General features: G+C 46.9%; 1 long non-coding RNA gene across 1 annotated transcript in view; it reads left to right on the forward strand.

The window, feature by feature from the left end:
• Nucleotides 1–20,692, forward strand: part of LOC142827375 (uncharacterized) — a 40,736-nt gene extending 20,044 nt beyond the window's left edge. Inside the window, exon 3 of the long non-coding RNA XR_012902089.1 lies at nucleotides 20,614–20,692. This is a non-coding gene — a long non-coding RNA (uncharacterized LOC142827375). The remainder of the gene's footprint in view (nucleotides 1–20,613) is intronic.
• Nucleotides 20,693–24,346: the final 3,654 nt, after the last annotated feature.

Below are 24,346 nucleotides of genomic sequence, written 5' to 3' on the forward strand. Positions count from 1 at the left end.
AATGAATAAAGATGAATAGCAACAAGCAAACCTGAGAGGGACAAGGTGGCAGTGTTTATTGGACCAACTTCTGTTGGGGAGAGAAGTTTTTGAGCTTCACAGATCTGAAGAGCTCTGTGGAACTTGAAAGCTTGTCTCTCTCTCTCACCTATCCCTCCCTCCTATCCTGGGATCAACATGGCTACTGCAAACAAGGAGTAGCTGAATTCCCTGAAGCCTGGGGTGGCTTTGTACTGGGCTTTTGTCTCGTAAGGTCTGCTCTTATGCCAAAATTGGCAGTGTTCCGTACCAAAAGCTGTGCAGTTAAATCTCCATAGGCACTTAAATAAGGGTCTTAATTCTTCAGAGATGCTGAGTCCTTCCGTTTCCCTGGGGGAGGGTTCTTGTGGAATTGCAGGCCCAGTGCTGCTGAAAATCAAGCCACTTATTTTAGGTACCTAACATGGAGTTAAGCTGCCTAACTGTATGCAGAAATAGTGAACATTGTATTGGCCTGGAAAGGCAAGAACTCAGTTCTCAGTGTGGAAGTGCCCTCATTTAGTTCCACAGTTTTGTCACAAGGGGGTACTTCTACACCCGGAGGAAAAGGAGTCTTGGGGTACGTCTACACGGCAACATTATTTCGAAATATCTAGCGTTTTTCCGAAATAACTTAGTCCGCGTGTACACAGCAGGCAGTTATTTCAAAATAATGTTGAAATACTGTCAAACTGGAGGACTTCTTACTCCAACTCATGTAACCCTCATTGTACGAGGAGTAAGGGAAGTCGGAGTAAGAGTGCTTTATTTCAAAATAAGTCTTGTGTAGACGCTTCCTATTTTGAAATAAGCTATTTTGAAATAAGCTACGCAATTGACAGCTCAACTTATTCTGGGTTAAGCCCTGCTGCGTAGATGCACCCTTACGCTAGTGTTCTATTGAACCGCATCTAAGAGTGGTTGGAGTTCATTGAACAATACAGTTCTCCTACAAACCAGCTTTTCAGTGAAAGACACTTATTGAAGCTACAGTGACTCTGGACATTTTTCCATCCCCTATCAAAGATTGCTTGGGCAGCTGAAATAAAATGTAAATAAGAAAACCAAATGGATAAATCCTTTGTGTTTAAGGTTAAAAACCAGTGCAGCCGACCTGCTAACTTCTGTATCTCTGTGGTCCTGCTGAAAGTCAGACGGAGAGCTGAGGATTCTCCCACCTACTACTCTCTTCCCCGGGAGGCAGAAGGGGGTGAGGAAGGACGCAGGATCAGGAGGGAGCATGCCAGAGATCCTGGGCCAGCAGAATGACTCCTAGGGGAGCTGTTCCAGCGGGCATAAGGTTACAGCTGTTAGAATAGTTCTAACTTAAGCTGGGGTTGGGTTAGTGCCCAGCTGGCCCCAGATTCAAAGGAGACAAGCAGGCGGCGGAGAGCCTCCTCTGCCTCCCGCCATCAGCTGTGCTGAGTGTATACTTGGCCTAGCTAGACTGTGTTTGGCTCTGCACTAGCTCCTGGAGGAAAGATCTTAGCCAAATGTATCTTTGAATGCAGATTTCAGTATGGATTGCTTGGTAGGGGGCTGCTCTTTAAATCAGATAAAAGGAGAGTACAAGGCTCTACACGTAGTCCCTGCTGTAAGCTCTTTATTGAACACCACACCGGGCATATCTAGATTTATGGGAAATAGGGCCGTATTGTTAACTAACATAGTCAACTCTCGTTCTTCTGTCAGTAGAACCAACGTTCCTAAGGCAAAAGTACAATCTGTACGCTGAGATTCATCAGCAAGGATAATCTCTATCAAATCCTGTCAGTAAACAACTGCTGTTACAAAACAGCAATATATGACATCTGTGTTCATAGACAGTAGTATGGAAAGATCACTGTTATGCGTTCTCCTCGTGGGGTTCAAATCTTCCCCACTCCCCTCTGTTCCCAAACACCAGTTTACACCTTCGTGCCCAGTAGCGGTTTCATGGTCTGTTTTATTTTATATTATGCGGGTCACCCTGGATGAGTGCCTACCCATATAAGACAGGTTTAGCTTCCAAGGGGGTTCGGGCCCTCCCTCTCTCCGAACCCCAGCCCAAGGCCCTAAGGTAGGGACCTAGGTCCCTACTCAGTGGAGGGGGCTGCGGCCCCTAAACTCCCACACTCACGGGGTCCATGACTCTGCCCTGAGTCACTTCTTCCCCAGTTCCACGTCCATGTCCGCCCGGTGGACCCGGGTTAAAGCTCATCCTGGTTGTCCACGCGTCGCTTGCTCTGGTGTCCGCCTTCCCCGCTCTCCAGTCGCCGTCGCTCCTCTCCTGCAGTTCGTTCCCCTCTTGGGCTTCCCTACCCCCTTTTAAATTCCTCGCCATGGCGTCCGGGACTCTGCCTCCCCCGGCGTCCCCGATCCCCCCACCCCCCAACGTGTTTGGATGACATCCTGAGTGACATCATCCCCCTGCGTCTCTGGCGGCTGACGGGCCGTGTCTCCCTCTCTGCCACCCGCGCTTCCTCCAGCTGTACTCCAGCCGGGCTTCCCCACGGGTTCCTGTCCCTGCTCTGCACCTCCCCAGACTCCCCGATTTGGCATTTGGGGAGGGGGGTACCCTGTCACAGTCACGTATTGCAATTAGTATTCTGAGATACTATACAAAGGATGTACAGAAACGGAGACATGGAAACATGCCATGATTTTCCTTCCACTGTCTTCAGTAAAATAGTCACTGAAAAAAATGAAATAAAAAGTGAAAACACACCTGACTAATGTGGATTTGCAGATTGTAACAATGGATGAACAAACAAAATTGGTTGGCTAAACGAACCCTTAAAACCAAGTGATAGTTCTTCTCTTTCCAAGACTTTACCATCAAAGCCAGAGAACCTATCAGTGAGACCTGAGTCAACTGCTGGTTTCTGGTACAAGGGGGGGAATGGACTCAGAACCATTTGGTTGTTGTAGGCTGAGGGCGTATTTCACCAGAGCATTTTGTATGTATCACCAACTGAGGAAGAATTTTTGAGGAAGCCCTTGGTTAACATGTTGGCAACACATCACTACTTGAAGTGTTCCCATAAGTTATGTTTTCTTGTGTAGTTATACTTTCCCCGCTTCCTGCTGGGACCAGCATCAGAGAGGCTGAAATATCACAAGACAAGCTGATTTTGCAGTATTTCTGGCCAGGACTAGAAGTGGAAGAACTGAAAAGTTTGAGGGAGTCTAGTCTGCAGAGATTTCCTCTTCCTTTCACTGATGGGATTTATGTGTGCTTTGAATTAGCAGCTAAGCTTTTAGAGGCTTGTTTGAACTGAATCCGGATTGCAAAAAATCTGAGGTTCACCCAGCCCCCTATCATATTGCAGTGGGGGAACAAACGGAACTGCAGTGAGGTTAGGCCAAAGAGAAGCTGAACTCTGCCTCACCCCCGTGTACTCTCACACCGTCTTCTCGGTTTGTTTTCCTCTGCTTCCCCAGCACATAAACCCTAGCTGTGGCACTGGAGAGAGGCCTATGCTCTGATGCTTAGAAGACAGGACTGGGAACCCAAACCTCCTGCTTTCTAATCTTGGTCCTGAGACTGATTCCTCATGAGTAAATCTTGAATATGTCATTTGGGGCCAGATTCTGCTGACTCTTATCTGCTGAGCATCTAATGAAAATACTCGACAGCAATGGCAGGTACTCTAGATTTCCAGTGCTGTAACTGAGATCAGAATCTGGCCTCATGCTTTTTTTGAGCTTTTATATGTGAACAATGGAGCTGATAGTTGCCTCACAGAAGTGTTGCCAGGATTAAACATTTAGCAACTGATTTTTCTGATCGCATCAGCTTTGTGCAGGTCTAACTCCATTTAACATAAGACGCTTAGTTCCCTTGTTGACTGGCACGAGATGGGAACCAGGCTTTATAGCTATGTCTGCACTGGGATTCCCAGCATGTGTGGACATACACACTGGAGCTCTCATTGAGCTAGTGACACAGGCAGCAGTGACAGGCAGCCTAGGTTAACTGCCCAAAAACAAGCCTGCCTGGATACATGGATACATATTGGGTAGCAAGCCTTTGCTGAGTGTGCCTCAGCAGACCACATGGCCACACTTTGATTTGTAGTGCACTAGCTTGATGAGAGTTCATGTGAATATGTGTATGTTAGGAATCATTAGAAAAGGGATAGAGAATAAGACAGAGAATATCTTCTTGCCATGTATATAAAACCACGATACAGCCACATCTTAAATACTGTGTATAGATGTGGTCACCTCATCTCAAAAAAGATATATTGGCATTGGAAAAGGTTCAGAAAAGGGCAACAAAAATGATTAGGAGTTTGGAATGGGCCCCATATGAAGAGAGGTTAAAAAGACTCGGACTCTTCAGCTTAGAAAAGAGGAGATTAAGGGGGGATATGATAGAGCTCTATACAATCATGACTGGTCTGAAAAAGTAAATAAGTTATTTACTTATTCCCAGAATATAAGAACTAGGGGTCACCAAATGAAATTAATAGGTAGCAGGTTTAAAACAAACAAAGTTTTTCTTCACTCAGCGCACAGTCAACCTGTGGAACTCCTGCCAGAGGATGTTGTGAAGTCCAGGATTTTAATAGGGTTCAAAACAGAACTAGATGGATTCATGGAGGTTAGGTCTATCAATGGCTATTATCAATGGAATGGTGTCCATAGCCTCTGTTTGTCAGAAGCTGGGAATAGGTGACCGGAGAGGGATTACTTGATGATTACCTGTTCTGTTTACACCCTCTGGGGTATCTGGCATTGGCCACTGTCAGCAGACAGGATACTGGACTAGATGGACATTTGGTCTGGCTCAGTATGGCCGTTCTTATGTGAGTTGGGAATCACACCCCCTGCTCCAAGCATAGTTGTAGCATTAGTATGTAGGAGCTCTGAGGATGAAGAGTGCTCTGTAAGTTCTAAATATCATTACTAACAAAAAAGAATCATAACGAACACTGTCATTACTGTCCAACACCAGATACCAGCCAACCTAAGCAAGCATCTGACTCTGTGCCATCTCTCAATCCCCCACATTATGATTTTAACCCTTCATTCTACTTAGTGCCTGACCCCCTCTATGTTATTTGTATGGTAGTAGCACTTACAGGCCACAGCAGAGACCAAGCCCCTGTTGTGCTAGGTGCGATACCACCATACAGAGAGAGAGAGAGAGTCCCTGCCCTAAAGAACTTGAGTCAGAGGGAAACAGTCATAGAGATGAAGTGTCTAGCCCAAGGTCACAGAGAAGGTCAGTGGCAGAGAAATGGGAATAATTCTGATCATTTAAGAGCTCAAGTTGCCTTTCCAACTGGTATCTAGAAGTGAATGATCTTTTTAGTCTTATTTATCCATTACCAGTTGTCTTAGCTGTCGACTTTGGTGTGTTCTGCTGCGTTGAGACACTTTGACAGACATAAGCTTGAAGCTGGAAGAGCTGGTGACTGTGGGTGTTTGACAAATATCAAACTGCTCCCCTATCATCAGCCTGAAAAGGGCCCTGCCACCCAGTTCTGACCGTGCTGTGATGTATTTAGGGATAGAAATCGCAGGCTTGCTGCAGACAAAGGTAAATGTTGACCATGTATCTCAGCCTGCAAGGTGCCGTCTGGAGATAACTGGCTAGCAGAGCAATGGGACACTAATCAATAACAGAGCCTGACAAAATGAGTTGTTCTTTGCCTCACACTGCTTTTGAGGCTAGACTTTCATAACCAGCACAAATTCCATTCGGGCCTGCTGCAAAGGAATAGCTTCTTTAATAAAGAAACCCACAAAACTTTATAACCTTTGGCAGAAATAACAGACAGCACGGTACCATGGGCCTTCAAACTCACACCTCATCCACGGTCTTCAGGCATGTTCTGTGCCTGGTGCAACTGCAGCCAGAGCACAGCCCCACTGGCAATTGTTGCTATTAATATAGCAGCGTCAAAAGACCATGTTAGTGACTGGGTCCCCACACGTGGTACAAACCCAGAGGAAGATACAATATTTGTCCAAAAGAGCTTGCTGTCTAAGAGAGTAAACATAAGCAAGGAAGAGGGGAATAACATAAGCTAGGAGCAAAGTGATCTGGGATAGTTGAAATAAGAGGGTGCAGGGGAAGGGAGGAAGGAAGAAATAGAGAAAGGTAAAAAGCATAATAAATTGGTTAGGTCAGGCTGAGGAGACTGACAACTAATAGCAGAGCAGGAAACTGCTGGTCTAAGGATAGGTCTACACAGCAACATTATTTCAAAAGAACTCCTGTAGCGTTATTTCAAAATAACATAGTCTGCATCTACACAGCAGGCAGTTATTTTGAAATAATGTTAAAATATTGTCAAGCTGGAGGACTTCTTACTCTGACTCTTGTAACCCTCATTGTATGAAGAGTAATGGAAGTTGGAAAAAGAGTGCTCTATTTCGAAATAAGTTCTATGTAGACGCTCCCAATTTCAAAATAAGCTGCACAATTAATGTAGCTCAATTTGCATAGCTTATTTCAAGTTAAGCCCGGCTGTGTAGACATACCCTATGGGTTCAATTCTTTCTCTTCTCAAGGCCATTGTGCCACTTCTTTAGAACTCCACTGCTCTGGAATTATAAAGGGGTCCTAAGCCAGGCTGAGAGAGCTCCATGGGTTTATTCTTGAAATAAAGGGGTTTGCAGCTGGTGTAAAGCTCCCAGAATAGACCTAGGCTGGCCTTACTTTTGGCCGTGGGCGTGGAGGGAGGAGGTATGGCAAGTCGCAGAGACTATGGCCTACTTTCAGCTGCTGGTGGCCCCTAGGGAGTTGTTGGGAGACTAAGCATAAATTAAGTAGTCTCGAAGAAGCTCTGATTGAGTTGAGATATAGGCTTGTCTCAGTTGCACCAGGAACGGAGAGCCCAAAGTGCCTCAAAGCTCCCCTTGGCCCTTTTATCACTTCCTTACCTGGGCCAGTAGGGGAGGAACAAAGAATCTGGGCTGAGATGTCAAAGCAGAGTGAAAAATGACGACAGGAAACTACAAAGACTCCTCCCAACTATTCCTGTTCCCCATCGGAGGAGAGTGGGAGGGTGAGGCTTCTAGGCCTGGTGATATAGGCCAATTCCTCTGGGACCAGTAATGGAGACAGGGAAGCTGATATACTGGCTGTAGCTTGTGCTGGCTGCTTTGGGAAGGATCCTCAAGGAGAATCCAAGCATAGTATAGACACAGGACTTCTCTTCATTACCATGCCTCGGGCTTGTGGGCCATTCCTCTCCTCGGCATGGAATTCTCCCAGAAATGACGTCCCTAAGTGACTTCAATGAACTAAAGCTTGTTAGAAAATCAAGAGAACAAATTATCTCCAAATACAGAAGCCAGGCCTAGGTCTAACCTTGCAGTCAGGTTTGTCTAAGCCTAAATCTTTTTAATTTGAAAAGAGATAGTCATAGGATCAAACTTACTTCTTTACAGACCCAGTGTTTCACCCACCCACTTCTCCCTGATGTCCGTGAGTATGTCTGACCGGAGGTGTTTTCTTACCAGTGCTGCCATACTACATATGCTCTCTAGCTATTTTCATGTGTTCTCCATGCTAGCCAGAAAGGCATCAATAGCATTAGCTCATGATAGTAATTAATGTGATGGAGCACCACCTCAGGTAAAGATGAATCCATCCCTTTCCCTTAGAGCCCATTGTATGCTGTATGTAATGAATGCCTACCTACATCTAGAGGCTGTTGTTTTCCCTATTCCTTTTTGTTTCTTTTCCCTTTAACCTTTCATAGCTGAGTGACAATATATCACTTTGCTTTGCTTACCATTTGATCATAATGAAGTCCAGTTGGATCTCTCTTCTTGTCTCAGTCTGTGGGTTAGCATCCCCCGATTCCTGGCCACTAAGCAACTCTGTCTTCCCAGGCTGTACATGCTATTTCATGTAGTCACACCAGCCTCGTGTTCCCTGCCAGCCACTCACTGGACTGCTGTGAGGGGAAGACAAGCTTTTGAGTCCCTGAATCACCTGAGGTCCTACATTTCCATCCAGAGCTTGAACTGAATCTAGCCACTGTCCCAACCTTGGGGTCCCGAGACACCCTATCAAGATAGGCCTTCTATCTGAAACTCCCTTCTGATCGCTAGGGCCAGTTATCTGCTGCTTTCCGCTCTGAGTGAAATGCCAACTTTTGAGGCTCCCTTAAATACCCCAAAGGTGTGATGCTTCTAGTTTACAGTTTACCTCTCTCCAAAAGCACGCAGTAACTGAGACACATTTAACACATAGAAACACTCTGTCTAGAGTCTAATGTATTTACTTGTTTATACTAATCATATAAAGCATGAGAGGACAGATTGTACAGAACAATAAACATCTTAACCGCAGTGCCCCTCACTAGCTAACTGGGTGGTTTTTTTTGGAGGGGGGGAAGAGTCCTTGGGGGCTCTCAGTTTTCAGGAAGGCGGGCAGCCTTGTGCAGGCTCTAATGAGCTGGATGACTTCTGCCTCAGACTAGAGAACGTGTCACCAAAGCAGAATTGGTTCTGCCCTTCTGACAGCCATCAGCCCACCTGGTTCAGCTTTCTGCTTGGTGACTCCTGGTTCGGCTTCCTGTCAGGTCACTGCTCCAATTATGTGACTTCCTTGTCAAGGCAACCTCCCACTACCAAATCAGTTCTTCTGGCCATGGACCCATCTTTTGTCTAGAGTGAATAAAGTTGCAGGTTTTGAATTTTTGAAGTCAGCTAGCCTTTATGAGCCATGTACCTCTACATATTTGGCCAAACAGGGAGGCAAAGGACAACCGGTAAGGTTACCAAGAAGGACCTTCAAAATGGAGTTTGTAGCCTAGTAAAGATACATATACGGTACTTGCTTAATAGCGAACTATATTCTGTTCTCAGTTACCATGAAATCACACTGAAGTCAGTGTTGGTTGTAGTAGAAAGCAGTACTTGGCTCCTAATGGGGTGTGTGTTCTTTTTGTTGCCCTGTTTATTTTCTCTACTTTTCATTCTGACTGACAGTTAATTCCAAACCTGATGTAAATGTGTCTTGCTCCCATTGAAATCAATGGGCAACTGCTCATGCCAGAATTCAGTTTGACATTCACCATGTTACTCCTCTCTTTATTTAAAGTTTATTCTGAAGTTGGCATTGCTTGACACTGGCATAACATTTTGTGTTTGGGTGTTTTGGAAATATTCATAGCTAAACTGAAGAATTCTCACTAGCTTCCACTGAAGTATGTAGCAATAGTCCCCTGCAAAATGCAAGTAGGACTGGAGACAAAGAATTATTTCCTGGCTAACTGTAAATTCCAGATTCTTTTAAAGCTTTCTGCTGAAGTAAATTGGTGCAGCTCAGTTCTGTAAAAGTCAGAGACTTGCCCTCCCCTCCACCCCCAAATGTTCTTTACCTGCTCTACATAAATGTTAGCAATGTCATCAGCTGCTGCAGGGAAGACAGAACTTCTTCCAGGACATGATTCTTGTCTGCCTCACGCTGTTCTTACACTGGCGTAATTCTACTGACTTCACTGGACTGACTCCACTTTTTCACTGAGAGATTAGAAACAGCATGGATCTAAGAACATAAGGAAGAAAAAAGACTTTTTTCAACCAATTTCTTTGAAAGGTACTTGTAAAGTTTAAGTCTGTACATATCTACTACTAACTTGGGATTTTAAATTGTTTTTAAAAGAAATAGATTTTCCACTCATCTTTTAAATAGGATGTCTTGAATTTGTTTGTGATATACCCCTGGCTTGTATTTGAATAGAATACGAGTTTTAAGCCTCTTGGGACAATGTCTGTTTTTTATATGGTTGCTAAATCTGGTTCTTTTCCATGTTAAATTTGGCTGGCTTGACAGAGTAATCCACCGTTCCATGGACCAGATGACTAGAAAAGCTGGTTAATTTTTTTTAAGTGGTTAAATGGTTATTTGGGGGCTGATCAAGTTACAGAAATTATATTGTCAATTTTCCAGATTAAAAAGGAGTTTAACTTCAAGGGGCCAACAAATTTAGATAGCAAAAATTCAGAGAAATTCCAAGGAACATGAAAAAGTATAGTATATTTAAAATTCAACAACTGGCTGTCAGGCCAGACATCAGATGATAAGTATAAATTAATTTGCCCAAGAAATAAAAAATATCAAAGAAATTATTTTTCACTTTTTCAGGACATATTTGGTAAATGCTTATTGTCAACAATATGAAAATAGCTTTGGGTTTATCTGATTGTTAGAAAAGTAACTTAACTTTCCTGACAATTAATCTTGCACACTGTATGTGAAAATATGAGTCCTAGTGCATATAGGCTACAGAGTTTCATCTGGTTCACATTGACTCCAATATATTTGCTAACACGTTGGCCGACAAAACAGGAACTGCTTGTGGGGCTTGGGCTATTACCATCGATTCTGCTAAAGACGATTTTGGAAGACACTCCCATAACACATGCATTTGCATGTCCTTCATCCTTTGGACTGTAAGAAGCAGGGTCTGGCTGAGCAAACTAGAGGCTATATAGTTAACTGGACCTACCTGTTTCCAGGCTCAAGATTCACAGTGCTGCCTTCTACCAACATCAGCTGATGTGATATGGGAACAAAATGCTACCTGTTTATGCCAGGGACAGGGGAGTTCTAATGTGATCCCAGTTAGAGGAAAAATAAATAGGACCTTTCTCTTAAACAGGAAGGCTACGTCTATATTGGCGCGATCTTGAGCAAAAGTGGCTGCTCCTGTGCAAAAACTTGCTGCCTGTCTACACTGGCTGCGAGTTCTTGCGCAAGAACACTGACGTTCTAATGTATGAAATCAGGGCTTCTTGCGCCAGAACTCTGACGCTCCTGCTCAGGAAGAAGCCCTTTTGTGCAACTGTTCTTGCACCCCATTATCAGTGGCTCCATGCCATCCTGGGCGAGGCGGTACCCCAGGGACCCTTGGTGCCACCTGACACCAGCAGGCGTCCCCCCGTCACCAGGCCCAGTGAGGCAGGGGGAAAAGGCAGAGCTGCCCACTGGGTCGGAGGAGGACCAGGGGAGCACTGTCACCCTGCAACTGGAAGTCCTGTCAGGCAGCCCGGACGTCTCCCATGCATCGTCGGAGGCTGGGGAAGGATCCACTGGTGAGTGTTGCACTTTGCACTCACAAGGGCGGGGGGGAGCCAGGCGCCCGGGGTCGAGGGGGAGTGAGCATCACTCAGGCAGCATGAGCTGCACGCTGTGTACCATACAATATGCAGCATGTGCAACCACGTGCAGCCTGGTGACCGAGTGGCATGTGGCCGCGGTAGGCAGCTCTAGGGCATGCCTGGGACTGTGCTGCTCACACACATCCGGACCGGGGGGAAGGGTGGATGCCAGCTGGAACCAGCCAGGGTCCCTGGGGCTCAGGCCAGGGCCCACATCTCCTGAATGGTGCAGCACAAACAGCACACTGTTCATGCCTGGCTGTGCAAGGCACAGCCAGCTGCTCCTGGGAAAACCACAGTGTCACAGCCCTGTGAGCGTGGCCCCCACTCATAGAATCATACTACTGGAAGAGGCCTCAGACGGTCATCAAGTCCAGCCCCCTGCTCTAGGCAGGACCAATTCCAACTAAATCAACCCAGCCAGGGCTTTGTCAAGCCGAGACTTAAACACCTCTAGGGATGGAGACTCCACTGCTTCCCTAGGTAACCCATTCCAGTGCTTCACCACCCTCCTAGTGAAATAGTTTTTCCCAATATCCAACCTGGACCTCTCCCACCACAACTTGAGACCATTGCTCCTTGTTCTGCCATCTGTCACTACTGAGAACAGCCTTTCTCTAGCCTCTTTGGAACCTCCCTTCAGGAAGTTGAAGGCTGCTATCAAATCCCCCCTCACTCTTTGCTTCTGCAGACTAAACAGACCCAAGTTCCTCAGCCTCTCCTCATAAGTCATATGCTCCAGCCCCCTAATCATTTTGGTTGCCCTCCGCTGGACCCTCTCCAATGCGTCCACATCCTTTTTGTAGTGGGGGGCCCAGAACTGGACACACTACTCCAGATGCAGCCTCACCAAAGCCGAATAAAGGGGAATGATGACATCTCTGGATCTGCTGGCAATGCTCCTCTTAATGCAACCTAATATGCCATTAGCCTTCTTGGCTACAAGGGCACACTGTTGACTCATATCTAGCTTCTCATCCACTGTAACCCCCAGGTCCTTCTCTGCAGAACTACTACTTAACCGGTTGGTCCCCAGCTTGTAACTATGCTTGGGATTCTTCCATCCCAAGTGCAGGACTCTACACTTGTCCTTGTTGAACCTTATCAGATTTCTTGTGGCCCAATCCTCCAATTTGTCTGTGTCATTCTGTACCCTATCTCTGCCCTTAAGCATATCTACCTCTCCCCCCAGCTTAGTGTCATCCGCAAACTTGCTGAGGGTGCAATCCATCCCCTCATCCAGATCATTAATAAAGATATTGAACAAAACCGGTCCTAGAACCAAACCTTGGGGCACTCCGCTAGAAACCGACCGCCATCCTGACATCGAGCCATTGATCACTACCCGCTGGGCCCGGCCTTCTAGCCATCTTTCTATCCATCTTACCGTCCATTTATCCAATCCACAATCCTTTAACTTGCTGGCAAGAATATTGTGGGAGACCGTATCAAAAGCCTTGCTAAAGTCAAGGTATATAACATCCACTGACTTCCCCATGTCCACCGAGTCAGTTACCTCATCATAGAAGCTAATCAGATTGGTCAGGCACGACTTGCCCTTTGTGAATCCATGCTAACTATTCCTAATCACTTTCCTCTCATCCAAGTGCCTCAATATGGATTCCTTAAGGATCCCTTCCATGATTTTTCCAGGAACCGAGGTAAGACTGACCGGCCTATAGTTCCCTGGATCATCCTTCTTCCCTTTTTTGAAGATGGGCACTACATTTGCCTTTTTCCGGTCATCCGGGATTTCTCCTGATCTCCACGACTTTTCAAAGATAATAGCCAAAGGCTCCACAATGACATTTGCCAACTCTCTCAGTACCCTCGGATGCACTAAGTCCGGACCCATGGATTTATGTACGTTTAGCTTTTCTAAATAGTTCCTAACTTGTTCTTTACCCACCACGGGCTGTCCATCTTCATCCCATCTTGCGTCACTTGGCGCAGAAGTCCAGGAGCCGACCTTGTCCGTGAATACAGAGGCAAAGAAAGCATTGAGTACTTCAGCTTTCCCCACATCATCTGTCACTAGGTTACCTCCTTCATCCATTAGGGGCCGCACACCCTCTCTGATCACCTTCTTCTTGTTAACATGCCTGTAGAAACCTTTCTTGTTATCCTTCACATCCTTAGCCAGTCGCAATTCCATTTGCGCTTTCGCCTTCCTGATAACCCCCCGGCATTCTCGAGCTATACCTTTAAACTCCTCCCTGGTCATTTGTCCAAGTTTCCACTCTTTGTAAGCTTCCTTTTTGTGCTTAAGTTCACCAAGGATTTCCCCTGTAAGCCAGTCCTACCATGTTTGCCTCTCTTGCTACGGGTCGGGATGGTTTCTTTCTGTGCCTTCAATAAGGCTTCTTTAAAATACTGCCAGCTGTCCTGGACTCCTTTCCCCTTCATGTTAACATCCCAGGGGATTCTGCCCATCAGATCTTGGAGGGAGTCAAAATCTGCTTTTTTTGAAGTCCAAGGTGTGTATTTTACTACTCTCTTTTCTTCCTTTGGTCAGGATCCTGAAATCTACCATCTCATGATCACTGCTTCCCAGGTTGTCACTGAGCCCCTCGCCTGCTCCCTGTGCCTTGGCTGGCCCCCTGAGGGAAGTCCCCACTGCGGCCACACATGTCCCTGGGCTACATGTGTGAGGGCTAGTGGGAGGGGGAGGGGGGAAGTGCTCGGGCTGGCCCTAAGGCCACCTGAGTTTTGCTGCAAGGATGGTACACTCCCCAGTCACCCCGATACCATCCAGGAGACATCCATGTGATGGGGATCTGAGAGCCCAGACCACATCTGCCATATGTGCTCCCAGGCACTGTGCTGGGATTCATCTTGCTCCCTGTCAAACACCACTGATTAGCCCAAAGCCTCACAGTCTCCCCAGCAGGGAGTTCCACAGGTTAACCTCCCCCGCATGGCCAGGACACAGACCAGTGGTTACATACATGGAGGAGCACCCTACTCCGGGGGTGGTCCTATATGCAAACATACAACACGGGGGGAATGAGTGGGCTCAAGCCACAGTACTGTGGTGTCACCTGGGCTCAGGGGTGGAGGGCATGGAGTGTGGGGACGGTGGCCAGGCTGCCTGACTGACCCATCCTTTTCTCTGTTTACTGCAGCAGGACCAAGCAGGAGCGGGGGACCCTGCAGCAGCGGCAGCACCCCAAACTGCCCAAGCACCAAGCCAGCGGGTCCAGCAGCAGGACCAACTCCTCTGGCGGCACATACAGGCCATCGAGAGGATCGAGGCGGCCATCACACACCGGGTGGATGCTGACCTGGAGTGGCGCCAGCAGGTCTGGGGGCGCTTCCAGGCTCAGTGTAAGCGCATCTCTGATGCCATCACCACCCTCACTGCACACATTGGGCATGTTGTACACTATGGCATGGCATTGCCCCATGCACCTGCCATCCCTCCCATGCCAATGCCCATGCCCATGCCCCCTCCTGCTGCCCCTCCTGCTCCCGCCAGGCCCCCTCCTGCTGCCCCTCCTGCTCCCGCCATACCCCCTCCTGCTGCCCCTCCTGCTCCCGCCATACCCCCTCCTGATGCACCCCATCCTGCCCACCTCCCCATGCTGCCTGCCCCGATGTGGCCTGGACTGCATGTAGTGGTCTGCCCCCGCAGAGGCGGTTGCAGGGGCCACCCCTCCCAGCAGTAGCTCCCTCCTCTCCCTTCCTCCTCCCACCCTATGTCCCCATTGTAAATAAAAAATTCAATGCGTTATTTTCCAGAAAAACCTGTGTTGTTTATTGGGAGGTAAGAGGAGAGGAGGAGGGAAGGGTAGGGGATGGGAGGGAGATGTAAAGGGAGACAGAGGCGACCCTACTGTGGGGCCTGAGAGAACATCTCCGTCAGGGTCTCCTGTAGGCGCACGCCATCATGGTGTGCCTGGCAGATGGCAGCTATGCGGGGCTGTTCAAAGGCCTGGCCCTCACCTGCTATCCATGCCGGGAGGAAGGCCTCCTCCTTCCGCTCCAATTTTGTGGACCATACAGCATGCAGCCACTACCTCAGGAACGTTCCGCTCACCCATCTCAAGACAGGTGAGCAAACAGCAAAACCGGGCTTTCAGATGGCCAAAGGCGCACTCCACCTGGTTGCGGGCCTGGTTGAGGCGGTCGTTGAACTGTGCCCAGTTGTGGTCTGTCCGCCCCATGTAGGGCCACATTAAGCAGGGCAGCAGGGGGTAGGCCGCGTCCCCCACAATGCATGTGGGCATGGGCACGTCCCCAACAGTAAATTTCCGCTGGGGGAAGAAAGTGCCCTCGTCCAGCCTGCCAAACAGGCCAGAGTGTTGGAGAATGCGGGCGTCGTGTGCCCTGCCGGACCAGCCCACATAAATGTCCGTGAAGTGGCCACAGTGGTCCACGAGGGCCTGGAGCACGATGGAGAAATACCCCTTGCGGTTTATGAAATGGGCCGCACGATGCTACGGGGCACAGATGGGGATGTGGGTTGCATCCAGGGCTTCCCCGCAGTTGGGGAACCCCAGGGCAGTGAAGCCAGCCACTGTTGCATCCACGTCCTGCAGGCGGATGACTCGCTGGAGCAGGATGTCGTTGATGGCATGGACGACCTGCAGAAGGGTGCACAGAAACACAGGGAAACGCTTCACATAAGGCAGGGTGAGTGCATGCTCCCTTGGGGGTTTCCCACTCCCCCCTGTGATGCCGTCTGTCCTCACACACACCAGGGTCCCTGTGCAAGGGAGGGATGGCCCAAACCCCTGGGTGATGGGGCATTCCCCATCGCCCCAGCCTGGAGTCTTGCCTGCCCCTGGGCATGGAGTGCAGCACCCTCCTGGCCCCCCCACCTCCCGAGGACTTACCTGCATGACGATGGCACTGACGGTCGATCTGCCCACCCTAAACTGGTGTGCCACCAAGCGGTAGCTGTCCAGGGTGGCCAGCTTCCATATGGCAATGGCGACTCTCTTGTCCACAGGGATGGGTACCTGCAGCCAGGTGGTGCTTCTCTGGAGAGCACGGGCGAGCCAGGCACATAGCTCCAGGAATGTCCTTTTTCGCGTGCGAAAGTTCCGGAGCCACTGCTGGTCGTCCCATTGCCCCAGGACCAGCCGGTCCCACCAGCCGGTCCCACCTTTTCATGGTGGGATGGGGACGCCACGGACGCCACCACCTCCCTGGTGAAGGAGTCCAGAACGACCTGCGCCCGAGGTCCTGGACGACGAGTGCAGCAGCATGGAGCAGCAGCTGCAGGCACTCCAAAATGGCCGGAAGGGCCAGAGCAGGCATAAGGCCACTCTTGGCTCCATGGCTCAGCAAAAGAGCTGACGTCAAAAAAATCAGCAAATGGCACTAAAGCACAAACTGTGGTATCCAAGAAGGCAGAGGGCAACCACAACTAGAATTGCTACGGCTGTCGGTCCCTGCAAGAGGTACTAAAGCACGCAGCAGGAGAGAAACGGCTGTTCGGGGAGATCCCTTTAAGCACGTATCTCAAAGGAGCTCCAGCCCCTGCCCCTGGAAAGGGCTGGTGCCCTTTTACCCTCTCCAAAGTGGTTCTGGGCTCCTGCTTTTGTGCAAGAGCGCCCGCCAATGCAGACACTCTCTTGCGCAAAAGCGCATCGTTCTGACGATGAGTCCCGGCCAATGTAGACACTCTCTTGTGCAACTACTTTAACGCAAGAACTCTTGCGCTGAAGAGTTGTTGCGCAAGATCGCGCCAGTGAAGACGTAGCCGAGGAGTAGGAGAAATCTAGGATATACCCATGAGCTGTGATAAAAGGGGAGACATACTAATCCAAACTGGGGCTCAAATTATAGTCTCCCTTGTAGGGTTACCAGGTGTCTGGTTTTGAACCAGACAGTCCGGTATTTGAGCTTTCTGTCCAGGAAACAAATAGAGAAAATACCGGACATTTAAGTTTTTATTATTATCATGAGTATCGGTACGTATTTGCATACTGCCTGGCTGGTAGACACGCTCACGCTATGTGAGTGTGTGTATCAGCCAGGCAGTACGCAACTACATAGTAGAGGGGTGGGGGCGGGATGGAATCTCCAGGGCCAGACTCACCCATGTGCCCCGCCAGGACCATGCGTGGGACGAGCAGCACCCTGGGATCTGTGTGCGCCCTGGCCAGCCCCGCTTCCCACCAGCTGGTTCCCCCCCAGCCAGCCCTGCTCCGCCTGACTCTCTCCCAGCCTACCTTGCTTTCTGCCAGCTGGTCCCTACCCCCCTTCCACCTCCCGATCTCCTCCAGCCAGCCCCGCTCCCCCCGACTCCCTCCCGGCCAGTCCTGTTTCCAGCCGTCCGGCCCCCCCCCACATCTTCCCCGGCTAGCCCCACTCCTCCTGACCCTCTCCCAGCCAGCCCCACTCCCGTCCTGGCCGTTCCCCCCACCCCGCAATCTGAGATCAAGTGTGTCCGGTATTTTTTTTTTTTTTTTTTAACCATCTGATAACCCTACTCCCTTGAGTAGGAAATGTCCCTAAATTTCCAGGTGTCTCTGGGGTGGGACCTATGACCTACGCGCGGGGGAGCCCACAGTCTCTGCAGGCCCCTGGGTAAGGTGTGAGGAGGCCCAGCTCCATGCTTCCGGAAAGACTGCAGTGTGCCCCTCTCCCCAGCCCTCAGAGCCACCCAGAACATGCAGCCCAGTGCTCCAGCAGCGATTTTAAAGGTCCCAAAGCTATGGCTCTGGGCCCCTTTGAATTACCAGGCCTCAAAGCAACCCTCTCCTTTGTCCCATCTCCCGTTCGCCCTCCTCCTGCCCCATCGGCGGGCCTGCCTATGCCTATATAAGTTGGTCAAAGATCACAATTCTGTGATTTTTTGGTGACCTTCCTGACTTCAACCCCCCCCCCCCCCCCCGCCACCCACACACACACACAGGTCTCAATCCTGCAGGAATTGGGGTTCTGGGATTTTTTGTTTTACCTGCAACCTACCCATGTCTTTTCCTAAAAACACCCATGCCAAAATATTAGCCTTCCCTATGCCTTCCCCCACCTCCTCAGTGTTGGAGCATTATCTCACCTTGAACTGACTCTTTTTTATAAGAAAAAAGCAAAACAAAAACCACTTGATACACAAATAGTTTTATGAATAAAAGTACTGAGTTTGATTTGCTGTGATACATACTCGTATTAGGCATCACTTGCGAGTGTGTGGATTATCACTGAGCATTCACAAAGACTGTTTATGAATCACCAGAGTTTCACAAGTTTCAGTACAAGTGATTATTGATCTAAAAATTAATACTGGCAAGTTTTTATTCACTGATTTATTATTCTCCAGTTTAATAAGTTAGACTACATCTACCTCTGGTATCCCGAAATAGCTGTCCTGCATCTTAACAGCAAGCCCGCTATTTCGAAATATAATGGGCTCACTGTTACAACGTCCCTGTAAACCTCATTCCACAAGGAGTAAGGGACACTTCAGAATAGCGGGTTATTTTGAAATTTGGTGCTGTGTAGACAGCACCAAATTATGAAATAAACTAATTTGAAATTGACTTGAAATAAGCTATGCAATTTGCATAGCTCAAATTGCATAGCTTATTTTGAGCTGTGGGAGCAGTTTAGCCGCACCCTTGAAGTCCTCCAGTCAGGAAGCAGAAGCGATATGGAAGGACAGAGTCCCATAACACAATGAACACAGTGAGATGATCAAAGTAAACAAGTTATAAACAACCCATGGATTGAAAAATATTTTTGCGAAGTGTTCAGTGAATTCTTAGGAATAAACAATGCATTAAGAAAACAAGCTTGGTTCATGATTGATTCCCTAACCAAACACAGATTTAATTTGTAACAAGTAGTTCAACCAGCTCTAGTCTGAACTGGTTCTGACACACTCATTCTGATCTGACAGCAAAAGGCCCTTGATTGGACTAAAGGTACATGCTGTTTGGATTTTGTCACTCCCTTAATTTTTCACACATCCCGTAATCTCCATTGTCAATATTATACCCTGTCCAAATAGATTTTTAGCTGAGGAGAAATTTAGCAGTTATTGTTTGTTTGCTGTTATTCAGCCAGAAATTAAAAATGATCTGGTCAGATGGCATGAATTATCTTTAGCTTTCTTACATAGGATCAATCTCATTCAGATAATGGATACCTCAGTGTATTACATCCTCTTTAGATGTCCCTTTTTTTAATCTTCTGAAAAGGGATTTGAAAGAGAGAAAGAAGGCATTTGTTAAATGTACTTGGGAAAAAGGATCAGACTTTGGGTGAATAAATTACAGACAGATCAGAAGATGGATTGGCATTTCCTAGTTTGCAGCTGAATAATTAAGTATGCCAATAATGAGTGGTTGAAAGAGCTTAATGGAACAGAGAAGGGGCCTTCTAAGTCATGATTACATGTAAAGTCCTTAATTTTATCAGAGCTCATATCTGCCACAGATGTAGAGCAAGCCTGCAGAAAAGGATTATTGGGGGCTTGATTTGTTCTACCATATGGATTTCTCTGTAGTCTGATAACACTCTATTTTTTGGAGTGTAGTCAAATGGCCCTGTGAGGACGATGGAAAACTCCCATTTACACCACTGTGAGTAAAATTAATACTATCACAGAGACAACTAAGGCTACATCTACACGACAGCAAAAAGTCAACTTAAGCTACACAACTTCAGCTATGTGAATAACATAGCCAGAGTCGCCATACCTTATGTCGAGTTATTGTGGGCTCTACATCACAATGAGTTGATGGGAGAAACTTGCTCGTTGGCTTCCATTACTCTTCTCATCCAGGGTTAGAATAATAGGATCAATGGGAGAGAAATCTGCAGTTGATTTGGCAGGTGTTCCCTCTAATCTTTTCCATCCATGTGTGGACTTTTTCCATACAAGTGTGGAATACATTTTGTTATGAGCACCACCAAACACAACCTAGCTGTGTGCGCGCAGCTAATCAGCTGGGTGGCATTGGAATTCCTCCTGAGCAGCAGCATAGGTTTACAGGGAATACTGGTCTTAACTAGACACACTAAATCAACTGCTAGTGGACCAGTCTCAGAGCATCGATATGTGTTCGAGTGTAGATGTAGCCTGAGTCTGTTCTACAGGCTTGTGTGGAAAGGGCTCATTAGAGCTCATGAGGATGTGGTAATTTAAATAGCTGCATGTGTTATTTCAAACTGCTAGGTTTTTGCACTTTGGTCTGTATCTTACAAGTCTTTGCATATATTGAGCTGCTGCTGTTGAGGCAGAATGTGGTGTCTGACTGCGTATACCAGATATTGTCCTCTATTTTGAATGTTAAGTATCTGAACTGCAGGGACAGATAAAACTGTTCAGGATCTAGAATATCTATTTTGTGGGAAATTCTGTCCATTTTAAAATTGTATTTAGTTCTAAACTGGAACAAAAACAAGAATTTTCAAATATCCCATACAATGAAATTGCCCTCCCTCCTCCCCCAATGATTTTAGGTCAATTGAAATGTTTAATTTTCATTTTGACATTTCAGTTTTCTGTTTTATTTATATTAGCTGTGCTAAAATAAACAGCAAAGAAGAAAAAGGTAACTAACCTGGAATAAAGAGCCTACGTTAGACTTTAAAACAAGGTAGGTGAGACCAAACTCTTCATTATTTTAAGGGCAAAAATAATGTAATGATAATTTTTGACTGGATAAAGAGAGAGGCTATACAATTGTATAAGAATTATCATTTTGTTATTCAGCCTCAGTTTGGGTTTTTTGTAAAAGATGATAATGAAAAATCTCCAGAATTGTTTCCTTTCAGACAGGTGAGCAAAGGAGAGAAAGGAGTATAAAGAGTATTTTTTTTTTTTAAGGACCAAGAAATAATTGGATTGAGTGGGGGAGGAAGGGCAGGTGGAGACAAAGGGTGATGTTGGAAAGGCACTACAAAAATGGAATGGGGGTGCCTCAGAAAAGATTATCTGATGGGGAATTTAACTGGTTATTCCGATACTTCAAAAATGGGGCCCATGTGTCTCTAAACTTTTCACTTATTTCTGTTGTAAAACATTAGCCATTCCTCTGCCTTCAGACTGCCCGAATCAGAGTACCATTCTTGAATAGTTGGATACATTTGAAACTCGCATCATTTGGCTATTATTGGAGCTTTACTGAATCATTGTTTTTCAAAAGATTTCAGTTTCCAAAGTGGATTGGTTTGGCCTAAAATGGTGCTGCGAGCCTGTAATTCCACGTTGATGGACAGAAAGTAATTGACCCTAAAATTTACCTCTGTCCTACATGGATGGATGGATGGATCACAGAGCAGTCCCAAAGCATGTGGTATAAATTGGTGCCTGCTGCAGGGCAGCACTAGCATTTATCTAACATGGTTGCTCTCGACTATATGAAGTCCAGTGCATCTTCCAAAGAATTTCTGTCTGATCAGTTTTAACCTCCAAATCAAGTATGTTGAATAGTACAAGTCCAGAACAGATCCTCTGGGGATCTGAGAGGAATACATGCTAGGCAATAGTCTAGGTAGACAGTGTAACTTTTTCAGAAAGTCCCAAGGGCCTGTGGATCTGGTGAATGGCAGGCATCTGGAATAAACTGATGTGGCAGAGAATGTTTAAGTTGAAGATAATGACTTTTCTTCTTTGGGTGGCAAATTAATCCTTAAAGCGAAAAGAGAGCACAAAAGAATCACTTTCAGTTATGTGACTTATGCTCAAAACCTCTCTTTAATCCAATCAGACCATGGACAGATGCGTGTGCAATTAAGATTTTTGGAATGATCTCAGACTGAAGTGTCTGAATGTAATAAGGGATGACACGTCCATGTAAAATTTGACATTTCAACGCTTTCCAGTTTTTCAAACTATAAAACATAAAAAATTTCCAGCAAAGTCATTTTGAAACACAAAATCCCAAAATGTAGAACCAAGAGTCTGTCCTGTCTCTGCTACAATAGTCTGTGGCTCTGAGTCAGCTGAGTCAGACTTGTGTGGCTCAAACTGAAAGGCTGCAAAATTGCAGTGCAGATCAGGCTCCAGCTCAAGCTCTGAGATCCTCCTCCCACCCCTCTTCTGCCCTACCCTGCTCCCACTCTACCTCTTCCTGCAAGACCGCTCCCCAGACAACTTGGCCTGGGGAATTTAGAGGGCAGCAGGGGTCGGGCCCTCCTCTGCACTCACTAGTGACATTGCTGGGAAGTGGAGCGACCTAGCCCGCTTTGCTCTCCCAGCCATGCCACTCTGCTTCCTGCCACCACTAGTGAGTGCAGGGACGATTCCACCCTTTTCCCCAAGTCCCTGGGAAACATGGGAGCAGAGTGTGCTGGGGCCAGGTGGCTCTGCTACCTGCTGCTGCCTGTGAGTGTGGGGGCAGGCCTGACCCCAGACTACCTGGGCCCCACAGAGTGCGGGGCCTGGGACAGTTGCCCTGAACCATCCAATGGATGGGACGGCTCTGGCTTTGACCTTATCACAACATTCATTTCTATTTATTTATAAATGAAATTTCATCAAAAGCTATATAATCTCACAGGGAGCTTCCCTTTCAACACAACAGAAATTCCTGGTAGCGAAAAAGTCTGCCAGAGAATTTTTGACCAGCACTAATGACAGACCTGAGAGCTATAGATGGCTGCAGTCTATGGGCTCTGTTTATTGTATGCTACCATGTTTAAATGTAAATAATACAACAGTTGTATACAAACTCTCCAGGACTTCTTGCAAAGAACTATAGGGAGGACAAAACTGCACATAAGATGCAACTCGAGCTCTAGCTTTCCACTCTTAGGCCCTGATTCTCAGTTCGTCTATTCCTAGATAGGGAGAATGCACAAGGTGGTTCAAATTACTGTTGCACTCCCCATATTCGGCAGCAGCAGGGAGCATACCTGGGCCCTCTGTTTAAATTACAACAACCGCGGGGTGGCTCTAAACCTGATTCTTTGCTCCCTAAGAGCACAGAGAATAGTAGTTGTACAATGCTGGGAGCAAGGGAGTCCCCTAAATACAATGCTGGGAGCAAGGGAGCTTTAGAGTTTCAAGACTATCTCAGAGTTGGCATTAGAAACCTCGTGTATGAGGAGTATTCTCCAAGGGACAGTTTTTTAGGGTTCCTTTATGCCACCAGAGCATCATGACAGCCTGGGGCCTTATTGTAAAACAGAATTGGGCCTTCCGTTTCTAGTCCTCTTCAAGCCTGCATGCTTTCTCTCAAGCCTGCATGTTAATAAAGGAGAGGGGGCAGGGAAGGGGTGAGAACACAGATGTGTCTGAGGCATGGGCTTTAACACAATCCTTATCATGCTAATGAGGGATTTAGTTACACACTTTCCACTTTGGTCTCATTCCTGGCCAGGAGTAGGGTCTTGCAGCAGCTCTCATTATGCAGGATCAATTTTCCTTTTGTTTTCTCTATCCTGCTCATCTCTTTCACCTAATGCTTTTATATGCAATGTCCTGTTTCCATGACATGCCGTATCAAATCTCTGGTACTATATCCATTCATAGATCCAGAAGTGTCAGGAAGAAGTGAAATTTGTCCACTATGTACCCTGTTTTCTGGGTGAAATATAACACTTTTTGTAGCACTTTTATGGCTCGGCTAAAATGTTATAAAATATAATTCTGTGCTTATTAGCTATTGGTAGGGTTCATTTTCCCAACAGTCACATATCTGAGAAGAATAGAAAAGGCTGGATCTGGCTGCAAAGGTTGACCATAAATCTAATGTAGAAAACAAAAACGAAAAACAGAACCAGATTCATCGTTACAGTAACAGGATGGAACTTCCAATGAAGCGAGCTAAGTGCCAAATATGTTACTTTTATTCACCATAGACCCACCATGTATATTCAAACATACTCCAGTTTGTCAAGCCTGTCTCAGGTACTGGAGTTTCTAGATTTCTTTTGGATTTACTCCAGAATCTCAGATTGACAGATTATGTGAACACTGTAAAATGTATTACTTGGCTGAAAGGTGAATACTTTGTTTTTAATGGAAGAGACTTTGGGGACCTAATTTTCCACTGCCTTGTACCTTGCATGGTTATTTATATCTTTGCAAAGTGGGCACAAAACATTACAGTGGGAGGAGACTTTCAAAGGCACGATGAGGCATCCAACTCTACTGACTTTGACAATTGCTCCCTAGGTGACAGATTCTGTGTTCTGGCCTGGTTCCTTTTATGCTGCTTTGGCAGCCCCAGTGGGGCCTCAGAACTAGTGGAATTAGCCCCAGGGTAATCCTTCAGCATAAGGGGTTTCTTTGCTCAGCTTCATATCT

The sequence above is a fragment of the Pelodiscus sinensis genome, chromosome 2 (assembly GCF_049634645.1).
Source record: "Pelodiscus sinensis isolate JC-2024 chromosome 2, ASM4963464v1, whole genome shotgun sequence".
NCBI lineage: Eukaryota > Metazoa > Chordata > Testudines > Trionychidae > Pelodiscus > Pelodiscus sinensis.